This window comes from Tupaia chinensis, unplaced genomic scaffold, assembly GCF_000334495.1.
Source record: "Tupaia chinensis unplaced genomic scaffold, TupChi_1.0 Scaffold144486_1, whole genome shotgun sequence".
In the NCBI taxonomy this organism is placed as follows: Eukaryota; Metazoa; Chordata; class Mammalia; order Scandentia; family Tupaiidae; genus Tupaia; species Tupaia belangeri.
The window spans coordinates 24,597-33,291 of record NW_006204345.1 but is presented as its reverse complement, the minus strand read 5'-3'; the positions used below and the strand labels follow the sequence as shown (position 1 = coordinate 33,291).

Below are 8,695 nucleotides of genomic sequence, written 5' to 3'. Positions count from 1 at the left end.
GGAGGAGAATGGAGGAGAAGAGATTGTGGAGGGGCCATCCCCCCTGGGGGGTGATATCTTGCTTTCTGTCTCTCAGTCTCTCTCTGTCCTTCTGGCGTGCACACATGTCCTATAGCAAAAACCTCTCCAGAAAAAGAAAAAAAATACCACTAGAGAAAATCACCTCATCACAATGGAAGACTGCAAGAGGGGAAATAGAGAACAAAGGCTCTGCAAGCAGAAAACAGTAAAACAAAACAGCAATATTTCTTACTACTAGTAATTACCTTAAGCATAGGCTAATTAAATTTTATAATCAAAAGTTCTGGGATAACTGAATGAATATATATATATATATACACACATATATATATATACACACACACACACACTATATATATATATACACACACACTATATATATGTATATATATAAAACAAATATATAACAAATATAGCATATATATTATACATATATAATATGTATTTGCTATAGGGTGTATGTGTTAATCAGACAGATAGAGAGAAGATGAGAAATCACCCTCCCCAGGGGAAATGGTCATACTGCAGTTCCTTCTCCTCTGTTCTCCTCTTGGGATTTTGGGCATGTATGCACACATGCCTCACTTGTTTTTCAAGCCGCCAGTTTAGGACTTGAACCATGGGGTCGACTATGTGGGATCTAGCCACCTTAACCACCATGCCACTGGCTGGCTATGAAAGGGTATATTTTTTACACACTCAATTAGATGCTGCCTACAAGAAACTAACTACAGTGCTAACAGTAGACTGTAAGCAAAGAGTCCAACACAGCTAGATATTCCAATGCAAATGGCAACCAGAAAAGAGCAGAGTAACTCTAGTCACATCAGATAAAAACTGTTAAAAGAAACAAAGAAGGTCATAATACAATGACAAAGGGACAAATTTATCAAGATAGCAACTGGAAATATACATGCGCTCATCAGAGTACCTAACCCTTTAATGCTAATATTAATAGATATAAAGAGAGAGAGCGCAATACGATAGTAGTAGGGGCCTTTACTTCTCTGTCAATCATTTATCTAGACAGAAAAGAAATAATAAAACAGGGGACTTAAACTTCACCTTAGATGAAGTGGCCCTAAATATCAGACACATACAGAGTGAAAGATGAATAAATCTAAGATTTTGTTTGTTTGTTTGACTACATGGCAGTCTCTTCTCCTCCATTCTTCTCTTAGAGTTTTGTGTACATGCACTCAGCATGAGTTTTAAACTATCCTGTCCAGGACTTGAACCATAGTTGACTACGAGGGAGTTCAGCAATGTAACCATTACACAACCTCCTTGTCCCAAAACAAAGATTTTTTTCAAAAGATAATCTAAATCAATAAGCATTTAGCTACACAAAGCAAAAAAAGAGTGAAGACACAGATAGGTAAAATCAGAAATGAAAGAGGAGACATTATAACTGATGGATCAGAAATACAAAAGATAACAAAGAAACTACCATGAGGGATTATAGGCCAACAAATTGGATAATCTAGAATAAATAAATAAATTATAGACATTTATATAGGCAATCTACCAAGACTGAACCATATTAAAAACAAAAACAAAAACAAAAACTTGGGACCAGCAGTTAGCATAATGGCTATGTCGCTGGACTCCCATGTAGTCGACCACGGTTTGAGTCCCGGACCCAGCGGCTTAAACTCATGCTGGGCACGTGTGTGTGTATGCCCAAGATCCCGAGAGGAGAATGGAGGAGAAGGGATTGCAGCATGGCCGCAATCACCCCTAGGGGGTAATTTCTCGCTTTCTATCTCTCTGTCTCTCTCTGTCTTTCTGGTGCGTGCACGCGCCCTATAGCAAAAACCTCTCAAAAAACTGGAACAGACCAATAATGAATGAATAAGGAGAATGAATCAATAATAAAACAGCTCCCCTCAAAGAAAATCCCAGGACCTTATACTTTCAGTGTTGAATTCTACCTAACGTATAAAGAAGAATTAATATCGATCTTTCTCAAAATCTTTTTTTAAAAATTGAAGAGATGGGAATACTCCAACTCACTTTATGAGGTCAGATTTACCCTTATACAAAAACTATACCATGTGGGACCAGCAGTTAGCGTAATGGCTATGTCGCTGAACTTCCATGTTCGAGTCCCAGACTTGGTGGCTTAAACTCATGCCGTGCTCGTGTGTGTGCGAGCCCAAGATCCCAAGAGGAGAATGGAGGAGAAGGGATTGCAGTGTGGCCATCCCCCCGGGAGAGTGATTTCTTGCTTTCTGCCTCTCTATCGCTCTCTCTGTCTTTCTGGCAAGTGCACGTGCCCTATAGCAAAAAATCTCCACCCCCCCAAAAAAAATACAAAATCTAGACAATGATTACAAGACAAAGACACAAACAAAACAAAACAAAAATTACAGACCACTATACCTGAAGAACAGAGATGCAAAAACATTCAATAAAACACTAGTCAACTGAATTCAAAATTCAACATCACACAAAATCAGATTTACCTTATGTGAAAACTGGACAAGGACACTACAAAAAAGTAAGTAAGTAAAAGAAACACTGCAGATCAATATGCCTGTTGAACAAGATGCAAAAATCCTGAATAAAATACTACTTGACTATATGTGAAATTCAATGGCACATTTAAAAGGATCATTTGCCATGACCAAGGAATTCATCCCAGGGATGTAAAAATATTTTAACATACAGAAATCTGTAGGTGTGATAAGTCACATTAACAGAGTGAAGAACAAAAACCATAGTATCATTTTGATAGATGTAGGAAAAAGTGTCAAATGTCTCTTTCATTTCTGATTTTACCTATCTGTGTCATAACTCTAAATAAGTAATTTATTTCTAGAAGGAATGTGCCTGAACACAGTGAAGGTCATGGGTGATGGGTCCTCAGCTAACATAATGCAGAATGGGAAAATGATGAGATCTCTTCCGTTTTTTTTTAGAGAGATTTTTGCTATAGAGTGTGTGTGCTTGCCAGAGAGACAGAGAAACAGAAAGCAATAAATCACCCCCCGGGAGGATGATCATACCACAATCCCTTCTCCATTCTCTTCTCAGGATTTTGGGCACACATGCACACATGCCTGGCCTGAGTTTCAAGCCACCGGGTCTGGGATTTGAACCACAGTCAACCATGTGGGAATCTAGCGACATAACCATTATATGTGTGCTTGCCAAAGAGACAGAGAAACAGAAAGCAATAAATCACCCCCCGGGAGCATGATCATACTGCAATCCCTTCTCCATTCTCTTCTCAGGATTTTGGGCACACATGCACACATGTCTGGCCTGAGTTTCTAGCCACCGGGTCTGGGATTTGAACCACAGTCAACCATGCGGGAGTCCAGCAACGTAACCATTATACTATCTGCTGGTTCTGGTAAAACCTCTTACTCTAAGTTCTGAAACAAGATGAAGGTGCCCATTCCCACCACATCCATTCCAAATACTACTGGACACCCTAGCCAGAGCAGTCAGATGAAAGAAAGTAATGAAAGGCATCCTCACTGGAAAGTAAGAAGTTAGGTATCTAATTTTTTATCTTTGCAGATGACATGATCTTAAATACAGGATATTCTAGACTCCACCATGAATAGGGTCATGGTAGTTAAGGTGCTGAACACTCCCACATGTCCAACTATGGTTCGAGTTCTGAACCCTGTGGCTTGCTTTCTCACTTTCCCTCTCTCTCTCTGTGTATCTATAGCTGGTCTAGTTAAAATACATGAATGAGTAAATTTAAAAATTAAATAAATAATTCTTTAAAAATGATAAACTCAGTAAAGTTGTAGAAAACAAAATCAGTATGCGAAACTCCATAGCATTTCTATAATATATCGTAATAGTGAGAAAGCAATCCCATTAACAGTAGGCACCTCTCCCCAATACAATAATAAAAGACTTCAGAATAAACTTAATCAAGCAAGAAGGTGAAAAATCATTACACTAAAATTTATAAAACATTGATGGAAAAAGAAAACTAAAGAAAACTGAGGCAAATTACAAGATACACGTATTCATGGATTGAAAGAATTAATATTGTTAGTGTCCATAACCCCAGCTTTTTTGGGGAGAGTCTGTCGCTGTCTTTCTGTTTTTGCTATTGGGCGTGTGCACTTGCCAGAAACAGAATGAGAGAGAGAAAGTGAGAAATCACCCCCCCAGGGGAGATGGCCATGCCTCAATCCCTTTTCCTCCATTCTCCTCTCAGGATCTTGGGCACGCACACACATGCACCTGGCATGAGTTTAAGCCACCAGGTCCGGGACTCAAGCAGTGGTCAACTACATGGGAGTCCAGCGACATAGCCATTACACCAACTGCTGGTCCTGACTTACAGCTTTAAATGTAATTCCTATCCATATACCAATGGCACTGGTAAAAATTAATAAATCTGAAAGTTTGTATGGAATCACAAAGGAACTCAAATAGCCAAAGCAATCTCTTTTCTTAAAATTATTTCTTTTAATTTTATTTATTCCTTCATTTATTTTAATTTGGCCAGAAACATGCATGGAGAGAGAGAGCGGGAAAATGAGAAAGGATGCCACTAGGTCCGGTACTCGAACCGTGGTCAGTCATGTGGGAGTGCCTAGCACCTTAACCACCACACCACCTGCTGGTCCCACCAAAGCAATCTTGAGAAAAAGAACAAAAGTTGAGCCATCACACTTGGATTTGAAATTTACTACAAAGATATAGTAACCAAGACAGTAAGGTACTGGTATAAAGAAAAAACCACAGATGGAGGCTTAGGTTGACTGCAGGGGCTCCAGGGGCAGGCCGTCTTGGCTCCGCCCCCCCCCACCACAACAACCTGTCATCAGGGTCCTGTGTAAGGTCTGCTGGCCAGGACTTGCCCATGGGCAGGAAGGAACTGGCTGCAGAAACTTGTCTCTTGCATCCCTCAAAATTATGGAGCAGAGTGAGACCTGGGGGCACTCAGAGTGGTTCTGGTTGCCAGAGACATCCTAGGACTGAGAGCTGCCAGGGGCTGTGTTCAAGGGGTGAGGGGTGGGGGGTACGTCTCCTGGACTCTAGTCCAGTGGAAGGTCCCCAAGGACAGAGTCCAGTGTTCAAATTTACTTGTCAGTGCTGGGAACCAGCAGTTAGTGTAATAGCTATGTCACTGGACTCCCACGTAGTCGACCGTGGTTCACATCCCGGACCTAGTGACTTAGAACTCACGCCGGGCACGTGTGTGCGTGTGTGCCCAAGATCCTGAGAGGAGAACGGAGGGGAAGGGATTGCGGCATGACCATCCCCCCTGGGGGGTGATTTCTCGCTTTCTGTTTCTAAGTCTCTCTCTGTCTGTCTGGTGAGCGCATGTGCCCTATAGAGAAAACCTCTCCAAAAAAAAAAAATTTTCCTTGTCAGTGCTTAGTGACAGCATCATGATGGGACCTGCAGAACCCAAACTCTACCTGTAACGCCTCCTGCCTGCCTGTTTCAAGATGGAGAGGAACCCTGAGGGACAGCCTACTCTGGTGGGTCTGAATCCAAACTTTCCACAGAGGTAGGGAGCACAGGGCACTGGCTGGTGCAAATATGGGGAGTTTTTTTTTTTTTTTTTAAACTTAATAAACAAACGTTATTTCAAACAATTACTCAAAAAAGTATGTTAACTCTGAGATATTTGACAGATTTCATTTAAGCTTACAGTTAAAAAACTCAAAATATGAAACAAATATTTCTATGCACTTAACTACTTTTAATAATGAAACACTAAGAGAGGAAAGATGTAGAGACCCCCCAACAATTTGGGAGCCATTTAGGCAAGCAAATGTTAAACAAAAAGACAGGGTTAAAAGTTCAAAATCCTCCAATTAGAAAATGCCTGTTCAAGTTTTTGATTTGCATTTATTTGCACATGAAAAATAAATATTTTAATTAAAAAAGCCAAGTCTGAGTGCTTACTCATTCTTCAAGTGTCACCTCCTATCTGGCCTTCATTTATGACCACACATCCCCACACTGCAGCCATCATCTGCACTGAACCAGTGTTAGTTCAACAGGATTGGCCTAACTCGAAGATCCCACCTCACACATCCTGTCACCACCCAGTACTCCCGTACATATCTGCACAGTCTGATTCTCAGTATTATCATTGCAATTGAGCTTGGAACTTCAGGTATCCAAAGGTAACTAGACACACATAATTCTGTTTTATTGCACAGTTCACAATATATAGCAGGCGATTATTAGTCAACCCTAAAATGAATATTAACATTAGCCAACCCTAAAATGAATATGAATATTGCCTATTTAGATAAAAATGTCAACTTGTCTACAACCACAAATGAAGCCATTAAGACACACAAATCTGCCACCCTACTAAGAGTGTGTTTACCTGTGGTGCAGTCCTGGGGGCCCAGAGCACTTTAATGTGTTAAATACAGAATGAACTGTTAGGCTGAATTAGCATATGTTAGGCTGAGTTAGTATAAGCCAATTTAGTGATTTAGCGTAATTAGCAGTTAGGTTGTTTAGGCTGATTTAGCGTAAACACCCTTGCTAGGGTTGCAGGCTGAGTTAGCTTATGTTAGGTCGAGTTAGCATAGACTGAGTTAGCGTGTTCACGGCCATGACAAGGTTTCAAAAATGGGGCACAGGAATTCGCTAATTAACAGGATACAGAAATTCACAGCAAACAGGACACAGGAATTTGCAGCTTAACAAGGCACAGGAATTTGCGAGTTAACAGAGAACAGGTGGGTCTGACTGGTGGCGACAGGATGAACAAACCTGAAGGCGCCAGAAGGTTTACCTCCCTTAACTGAGAGTTCTTTTCTAAATTCAGGCGGTGATTCTTATCTAAATTCAGGCGGTGATAACAGTTAGTCCCTAACTACATATGGTCCCTCCTTTGTGTGCTGTATACTATGAAAAGCTGCTAATAAAACATTCTGTATTGCCTCCTGAGCTATAAAAAGCCCCTCTTTCCTAGGTTCAGGGTCCTTGTTGTAACCTGCTGTGTTGGGCACTAACTCAGAACCCAGCTAGCTGGAAAAATAAATGCCTCTTATGCAGTTGCATTGTCGTTGTCTCCTTTGCGTGACCACCGGATAAATCTATCTTTGGACCTTACAGAACAATTTGGGTGACATCAGATGTAAAATACAGGACACAGGACTGTAAGTATCCTGTGCTCACAACCATCTGTGCCACATACGTAATGGAAAGGCCACTTTTATTTTATTTTAATTTTTTGGAGAGGTTTTTGCTATAGGGTTCGTGTGCTCACCAGACAGACAGAGACAGAGAGATAGAAAGTGAGAAATCACCCCCCAGGGGGGATGGCCACGCTGCAATCCCTTCTCCTCCATTCTTCTCTCGGGATCTTGGGCACGCACGCACATGCGCCCCGCGTAAGTTTAAGCCACCAGGCACGAGACTGAAACCACGCTCTACTACGTGGGAGTACAGCAACATAGCCATTACGCTAACTGCTGGTCCCTGGAAAGGCCACTTTTAAAGCTTTTCAGAGATGCTTGTGTTTGCCTTATCCAAATTATCATCACATTAGTTCATGCTGAAGGTAAAAACAATAATTAGAATCTTATTCTAACTAAAAGTTGAGACAAAGCTGCTGATGACAAGTTCTGCTGAATTTTTTGTCAAACTTAAGAAGCCTATGGGCAGTAGCAGCCTCAGCCACACTGAGCAACCGAAACCTTCTCAGCTGCTGCTGCACCCTGATCTAGCTGAGGAGGCTGCATTGTAGCGGGAGCCTACTGCCCACAGACCATGCCTGAGCTCACCAATGCCCTCCCAGGGCACCCCAGACTGCGCCATGGTGAAGGTGATGTTCAACTCGGCCCTGGCCCAGAAGGAAGCCAAGAAGGACAAGCCCAAGTGTGGAGAGGAAGTGCTCATCATCCTCACCTACCCACGATGCTGTTGGTGGACTGCAAGGACCCGGATGATGTGGTATCAGTTGGCCAAAGAAGAACCTGGTGTTGGTACATGTGCTTTGGACATGCATTTGTGCTTGCAGGTGTCATTCTAGGAGCATATGTGTACAAATATTTTGCTCTTCAACCAGATGACGTGTACTACTGTGGAGTAAAGTACATCAAAGACGGTGTCTTAAGCCTTCTGCCGATGTCCCAGCGGCTCGCTACCAGACAATTGAAGAGAACATTAAGATCTTGAAGATGAGGTTGAATTCATCAGTGTGCCGGTCCCAGAGTTTGCAGATAGTGATCCTGCCAACATTGCCCATGACTTTAACAAGAAACTCACAGCCTGCTTAGATCTTAACTTGGCTAACTGCTATGTGATCCCTCTGAACACTTCCATTGTCATGCCACCTAGAAACCTATGGGAGTTGCTTACTGACATTGAGGCTGGAACCTATCTGCCTCAGTCATATTTGATTCATGAGCACCTGGTTATTACTGATCGCATTGAAAATGTGGATCACCTAGGTTTCTTTATCGACTGTGTCATGACAGAGAAACTTATAAGCTGCAACACAGAGAAACTATTAAAGGTATTCAGAAATGTGAAGCCAGCAATTGTGTCGCAATTCGGCATTTTGAAAACAAATTTGCTAAGGAAATTTTAATTTGTTCTTGAATCATCAAGAAAATCATTATGGGGAACCAGCAGTTAGCGTAATGGCTATGTCGCTGGACTCCCATGTAGTCGACCGCGGTTCGTGTCCCAGACCCAGTGGCTTTCAAACCAC

The 8,695-nt window shown here is 41.8% G+C and overlaps 2 pseudogenes; both read left to right on the top strand.

The window, feature by feature from the left end:
- The first annotated feature begins 5,456 nt into the window (after nucleotides 1-5,456).
- The window catches only part of LOC102485022 (ral guanine nucleotide dissociation stimulator-like 1), a 20,401-nt pseudogene continuing 17,162 nt past the window's right edge, over nucleotides 5,457-8,695 (top strand).
- Nucleotides 7,796-8,583, top strand: LOC102483780 (integral membrane protein 2B pseudogene; annotated as a pseudogene).